Source organism: Pelophylax lessonae (genome assembly GCF_965119305.1).
Source record: "Pelophylax lessonae genome assembly, chromosome: 4".
In the NCBI taxonomy this organism is placed as follows: domain Eukaryota; kingdom Metazoa; phylum Chordata; class Amphibia; order Anura; family Ranidae; genus Pelophylax; species Pelophylax lessonae.
In genome coordinates, this window is record NC_138771.1 from 134,501,256 (window position 1) to 134,509,063 (window position 7,808).

A 7,808-nucleotide genomic window follows, 5' to 3' on the forward strand; every position below is an offset into this window, starting at 1 on the left:
ATATGTATAACACTGATTACTGTAGTAATGTCACTGGTAACCCCAAAAGTGTCAAAAATGTCAGTCAAGGGTCCGATCTGTCCGCTGCAATGTTGCAGTCCTGCAAAAAAAAGAAATCGCAGATCGCCGCCATTACTCGTTAAAAAAAAAACAACAAAAATGACAAAAATCTTTCCCTTAGTTAGTAAACGCAATAACTTTTGTGCAAACCAATCAAAATACGCTTTTTGCTATTTTTTTTACCAAACATATGTAGCAGAAAACAAATTGGCATAAAATGTTAAAAAATTTTGATTTTTACATTTTTTTGGGGGGAATTTCATATAAAAAAATGTGAAAAATATTGTTATTTTTGCAAAATTGACGCTCTTTTTTTTGTTTATAGCGCATGATCAAAAAATTGCACAGGTGATCAAATACCACCAAAAGAAAGCTCTGTTTGTGGGGAAAAAAAGGACTTCAAATTAGTTTAGGTACAGCGTCACACGACCACGCAATTGTCCGTTAAAATCACGCAGTGCCGAATCGCAAAATAGGCCCTGGTCAGGAAGGGTGTAAAATCTTCCAGGGCTTAAGTGGTTAAGGAAGAACCATATTTTTTCTTCTAGTTTATGGGATGCCAAAAGTTCCTGTGAAAGAAATAAAAAATTGTTGAACTTATGTTATGTGTTTGTGATTATCTGCACATAAGCGTGTGAATAATTAAAGCTGCAAGAATGAAGTGAACAAAAAAAAATCACTTGAATTTGCATAAACAATAAAACAGTAAAATCTATAACATTTTGAATGTGGTAGTCCCATACAGCTTGTGATATATATCATGCCTAGGTAAAGGCAGCAAGAACGATTAAGTAGAAAACACCTCCACAACAGTGAATCCCTTCTGTGTAAACTCTCACTTTATACACACTTATGTAATGTGGTCATTTCTCCCCAGCATGCTATAATTGCTAGCGGTGGAGAGACGCTTACTGCATTGCCCACAATGTCTCCACTCCACTCAATGATTTAAAGCTGGGGGGGCATAGACCACAGATTATGCTGGGTTTAGCAGATCAAGTCATTAATATATTAGTAGATCTTGCAGCTTCAGAAACAAGAATATTGTACATCATTTTAACAGATCCAATTAGCTCTGCCATAAAAACCTGTTAAAGAGAGAGAATCAAGATATATTGTAAACTGTGAAAACTCTCACATTGCAGGTATCAGCAATTTGTATTGCTTCATGCAATTTTCAGTTCCTGATGTCACATACAATATATCTTAATTTTTAGGTATCTCTTGTAGTGTTAGTTGTTCAGCAAAGTTTTAAAAAGGTATTAAGTGCAAAAGTGAATATATCGGCGCAAACAATTGGCTGTATACAATCAACTAAAGGTGCTAAAATAAGCTGCTTTACCACTACAAAGCAATTCAATAATCCAAAACAACCGTACAGGTTAAAATCTATTGGATTGAAGTTTACCAATCTTAGATGTGGTGGCTGCATTTGTTTTCTTTTTTAAACTTGTAGGGATCTTCTGCCCCATACTGTCTGCTGTAAGTGACTGTGCTGATTATTGTTCGCAGAGTTATGTGTGCACATCACATCCTGTCTTTGTGAGTCTGGGTCAGAAACCCCAGAGGGCATTTGACAGGCAGTGAGGAGGTGTTATCACCTCTTTAGTGCCTGATTAAACCCTAAAAAAGGAAACGGAGAGAAAGCGAAAAAGTCTGAGATACATGTCCGGTAATGGGAGAGCTGTTGCTGAACCCAGACCAGCAGGGCTGCTGATAAGGTAGTACAGCCAGCCCTCCTGCACTGGGCCCAGGCACCATCAGTTCAAAAGGAGGGCCAGGCACCTTTTGAGCAGGAGGGTCAGCTGTACTGCAGTGGAGGCCCCTCCATTGGGGGCACTGCCCCCCCTATCAATGCGTCCAGCCCCCTAATCTACATGCAGGGCGCCGGACTCATGGATTCCAATGTTTTGGGGTTTTTTTTAAGCACGTGATTAGAGCCAGAGGCTCTAATAAGCTTAAAAAAGTGTGGGCTCGGGACGCAGAGCACTGCGCCCTGAGCCCACCCAGTTCTGTGACAATAGAGAATGAATATTCGCTATTACACTGATTCTCCACCCAGCCAATCAGGAAGCGGGTCCTGAGAGCCGTTTCCCGATTGGCCGAAAGGAGAAGCCATGCTGTTGGCCAAGGAGGAGGAAGAGGGAGGAGACACATGGGAAGCCGCCACTGCCTGCCCTTCAAGTCAGTCCAGGGTGAGTGAGCCGGTGACGGGGGGGGGATGCTATGGTGTGGGAGCTGGTGTGGTCCGGGGGGGTATAGTGTGGTGTCCGTCTGCCGCCCCCCGGCCCATTGAGCACCAGCCGCCACTGCTGTACTGTCCTCTGCCTCCCCCTGCAGCGCTGCCAGCTTATCTTCCTCTTTCTCCCTACGGCTGCACTTCGGAGCCCCCCGTTTGCCCCTTTGCCCTGCAGCACTTCTGGCTTCCCTCCACTCCTGCCAGCAGCTACTGCGGGCACAAAGGGAGATGTTTCAGGATAGAGAGCGAGGGAAAGGGGCTGGAAAATATGTAATTTTTCTGGTTGCTCCCTTTCCTGAATGAACACAGTGAGAGATCAGTATCAATCACTTCTGTGTCTATTCATCACTGAAGCATAGTAAACTGTGCTTACTATGATTCAGTTTGTGAATGAGCAGGAAGCCTCAGAGCGTTTCCTATTCATTCATCTGCGCTGCTAAGGCTGCAAAGAAAGGGACTGATACATCTTTGTCCTCAGTCACTTTCAGCCGGGAAAGGGGAGGCCTTGTCAGGTAGGCTGTTTGGGGTCCCGTGATTTCTAACAGCAGCCCTGCAGACCAGAATACAGGGATTACTAGGCAAGTGTTCTTATGTTAACAGTTTACTAAAAAAACTGTTGCTGCAACTGCTTATACTGTAGGTAGTTATCTGGAGTCCAGCTACCTCAAGTCCATCTAAATATGCTAATCTAAAGCTGGGCACACACTCGCCCAAAAATCAGCTGGAACACTACTCTCTCCCCAGACTGACAATGCTCCTGTCCAATGGTTTCTGCTTTACTACTGCATTCAGAATATAAAAACACTAAAGCTTCATACACAGTGGCGGCTGGTGCTCAAAAATTTTTTTTTGGGGGGGGGGGGGGGCGCAAACAGAAAAATGTAATAGGCATTGCTTTGCGGCAAAAAACGCTGTAAAAAATTGCGTGACTTTGAGGTCGCAAAAGTGTGAAAGGGGCCTTCAGTAATTAAGGTATAGTGTGCCCCCTTTCAATGAACAGTGACCAGCGTGTCCCCTTTCAATGCAGAGAGACCAACGTGCCCCCTTTCAATGCAGAGAGACCAGCGTGCCCCCTTTCAATGCACATTGACCAGCGTGCCCCCTTCAATGCAGTGACCAGCGTACATGCCCTCTTTCAATGCAGTGACCAGTGTACATGCCCCCTTTCAATGCAGTGACCAGCGTACATGCCCCCTTTCAATGCAGTGACCAGCATACATGCCCCCTTTCAATGCAGTGACCAGCTTACATGCCCCTTTCACTGCAGTGACCAGCGTACATGCCCCCTTCAATGCAGAGACCAGCGTACATGCCCCCTTTCAATGCAGTGACCAGCTTACATGCCCCCTTTCAATGCAGTGACCAGCGTACATGCCCCTTTCAATGCAGTGCCCAGCGTACATGCCCCCTTTCAATGCAGTGACCAGCGTACATGCCCCTTTCAATGCAGTGACCAGCGTACATGCGCCTTTCAATGCAGTGACCAGCGTACATGCCCCCTTTCAATGCAATGGCCAGCGTACATGCCCCCTTTCAATGCAGTGACCAGCATACATGCCCCCTTTCAATGCAGTGACTAGCGTACATGCCCCCTTTCAATGCAGTGACCAGCGTACATGCCCCCTTTCAGTGCAGTGACCAGCGTATATGCCCCCCTCAATGCAGTGACCAGCGTACATGCCCCCTTCAATGCAGTGACCAGCATACATTCCCCCAATGCAGAGATCAGCGTGCGTGCCCCCTTCAATGTAGTGACCAGCGTACATGCCCCCTTTCAATGCAGTGACCAGCATACATTCCCCAGTGCAGAGATCAGCGTGCGCGCCCCCTTACTTACCTGAAGCAGCGGCGGTGGGCGGCTTCTCCTCAGTCCCCCAGCGCGGCTTCTCCTCAGTCCCGGCGTCTCCTCCAGTCCTCCCGCTCCCGTCTCCTCCTCGGCCAATGGCATGGGGTTTGCCTTGCGGCCGATCAGGAGTCCTGATTGGCCAGGAGGAGGATCGGTGTGACAATAGCAAATTTTCATTCACTATTGTCACACAATGGGTGGGCTCGGGGCGCACTGCTCTGCGCCCCGTCTCCACCCTTTGCATCACCCTATTAGAGCCTCTGGCTCTAATCAGGTGATTTAAAAAAAAAAAATATTAAGCTCCATGCGTCTGGCGCCCCTGCATGCAGATAAGGAGGCCGGAAGCACGGATGGGGGGGGCGGCGCCCCTGCGCCCTCAATACACCGCCCGCCACTGTTCATACACACCACTGGCTCAGGTCGGAGCTGCTGTACTAACAATCCAGTGTTAGTACAGCAATCTCCCCTGCTGTACTATTGTGTTCTGACAGGAGGACGCCCCCCCTGCCAGAACACCCAGATCTGATGCTGGTTGGCAGACCTTTTCCAGTCATTACCCTTCTGTCCCATCGGCTGCCATATACACGGGCTGAAAGACGGACAGTTTCTATTGAACTGGTGGATGCCGCCCAACATTCAGCCCGTGTGTACTAGGCTTTAGACAGGAAATCTGTAAATGGCTGGATCACCAGGTTAAAAAAAACAAAAAACAAAAAAAAAACAATACAAACCACCCCATCCAAGGATTAGTAAGCTGTAATATATTACATTTTTGTTTTTTAGTTTAGCACTGCTTTATTATCCTAGCCAATCAGAGTCAGACACTAAAACTCCCATGCAGGCTGGGAAAAAATATAAATTTTCCCCAATAAGTGTAACACCAAAGTAAGCAGACCAGGCCTGGAAAGTGAGATGCTGAAACATGCTGTACCCCTGCTGAAAACTGCAACTACTGTAAGTCCTTTAAATGTAACAATATATCTGTGCCTGGGGTTTCTGCTCTATAGCATTTTTTATTTATTTTGTTATTGCTTCACTCTTTAAATAATCAGTTTTTCAACTACGTGCACTCAAAGATTTCTTTTAACATGAACATAATTCTATGATGTGGTAATTATGTTCAAATGGTTGATTTCTCTTTACAGAATGGTAAAGTTATGCTCTCACGAGTCACAACAAGCATTTGGAAAAAAAATGAATGACTATATATTGTTTTTTTGTAGTTTTACTGCCAAGAGTGTCAAGGTAGCATTCAAATCACAGTCAAAAGCCAAGAGTTGTTACCTCTCTGCTTGCGCTATCAGATGGTATCGGCTGAGGTGCTTGATCTAATTCATGCAGCATTTTTTTTTTTTTGTCCTTATTACTTATTTTTATTATTTCTAATATCATCAGTCAACTTTGCACTGATGTTGCTATTATATATAAAACAAAAAAACAATTTTTTCTTGCAATATTTCTATTTGGACAGATTAACCTAGATGAGTTCAGGTCAGGCATGGGTATAATGTGTGTGGGAACTCAAAAGGGAATGTTTATCTCCCTTTGCAAAAAAGGTATTGAAAGTTATGCTTCAGACTGGTTTTATACCCTGATTTGGTCTCCAGAGGCTTACATGTGACTTGGGAAAGCTATTCTACAAAAGATTGCTTTGTCAGTGGTAAAACATAATATATAGTCAAAAAGCTGCAATCATGGCTGTCAACAGTTGGGGGTGCTAAATGATTTAATAGCATAGCATACATAAACTATGACAAAATACTGAATACCGCTACATGATGAAGGAATGAAGATAAATGGGATTAAATGTGCATTAACAGGGGTGCCGACCTGAATGGAGTAAGCAGTGTGCCACATCCTAATAGGAAGTATTGACCTTAGATGTGAAAATATGGACTTTAAAGGCACATAAATAAAAAGTATCAAAATTTATTTATACATAAGAATGACATACAATTTAAAAAAGAAAAACATTAATGACTTTAACATAGGAAATGTAACAAAACCATAAACGGCCAATAGCAATAGCAGTCATAAAGCCAGATCCCCTAAGGGGATAATGACAAGATTACCAAGAGTCCTTCGGGGGATGTCGGCGTGGCCGTAGTGCTATGTGGTGGAGATGGGAGTCTCAGCTCGACATGTTTCACGAGGCCACTTCTTCAGGAGCATAACTCCTGTTAAGTAAAGATGGTCGTTGCATGCAGTGGGGATCCTGCCAGGAGTACAGTATGGCCAGTGAAGCTAGTAGATGGGCCTATAAATTAAGATTTAAAATATGAAAGGAAATATAAAAGGAAAATAATCCCAAAGATTCTTGAAGGTATCAGAGGTACTTCTTAGTAGCAAATATCGCCCCACACATCTGCAATAGTGATTGTAGTATTCCCAAAAAGAAGTGGTATTAGATCCATAAAGTATACGAATCTGATGGTGGATCCACAGTGCGTCCGCCATTAAAGCCTCTGGGGAGGCCAACCTTGTCATTATGCCCTTAGGGGATCTGGCTATATGACCGCTATTGCTATTGGGGTTTATGGTTTTTTTACATTTCCTATGTTAAAGTCATTAATGTTTTTCTTTTTTTAATTGTATGTCATTCTTATGCATAAATACATTTTGATACTTTTTATTTATGTTCCTATAAAGTTCATATTTTCACATCTAATGTCAATACCAGGAATAAAAATGGGGATCAAAGATATAAATTTAATATGTGTGAGTATATTATACTTACAACTTAAATATGTGTAAGTATTGTAACTTTATAACAAGCATACAATTTTACCTTGAAAGAAAAAGAAGACACACAATTAAAGAATGTTATTTGCCACAAATGTATTTTTGTATGACATACCCAGCATCTAGTTCCTGCTTAACAATGCTACATATTGGTTGTACAGCTCTTTCTGACATGCAAAGCTGTAGGGTGTATTTACTGAAGTTGTAGAGCATATTCACGTAGCCTAGTAATTAATGAGAAAATTCACTTTGTAAAGAATACCCAGTCACATGCAAGGAAATATAAAAAATATATTTTTGCTTGCACATGTTTGGATGATTGAAGTTAGCAAAGTGCCTCCTCTTGTTCATTAAGCTAATGGACAATTCTCTTGCGAAATGAAATTTCTGCTTTTCACTTCATTCACACATTTTCGGGTCACCTAGGCACATATTGCAACATGATGAGTTAGCAGCAGAGTGCTATGCAGGGCTAGGACCATGGCCCATCCGCTACTGGTAGGACAAGGCCTGGATGGCGCTTGCTGCTACATTCATTCCTCAGCTGCTGGGACCGAAAGAAATCATGGTAAGTCAGTCTGGGAGCCTAGAGTGCTGCCACCCTGGGCCTTTAAGGGTTAACATAAGGGAGCCAAATTGTGCCTTTTTCAGTTGCAGTGTCTGCCCCACCGCACAGGTCAAGGCCAACTCTGCATCTGCACAGGTTTCATCACATGGGGACTTACTGAGTAGGTCTGCTGATGCACCCACTGTCTGCCTTCTCCTGGCTATATAGCACAGTGATCCTTGGACATTCGGAGTCCCCTCTGCCTACAGCGACTGCTCACACAAATCATAACTCTTTCTGTTGTGCAGTACAGGTCATAAGTACCCCTGCTGGGTTATTCCCCACAACACATTATGGATCAAAGACAAAAAGGG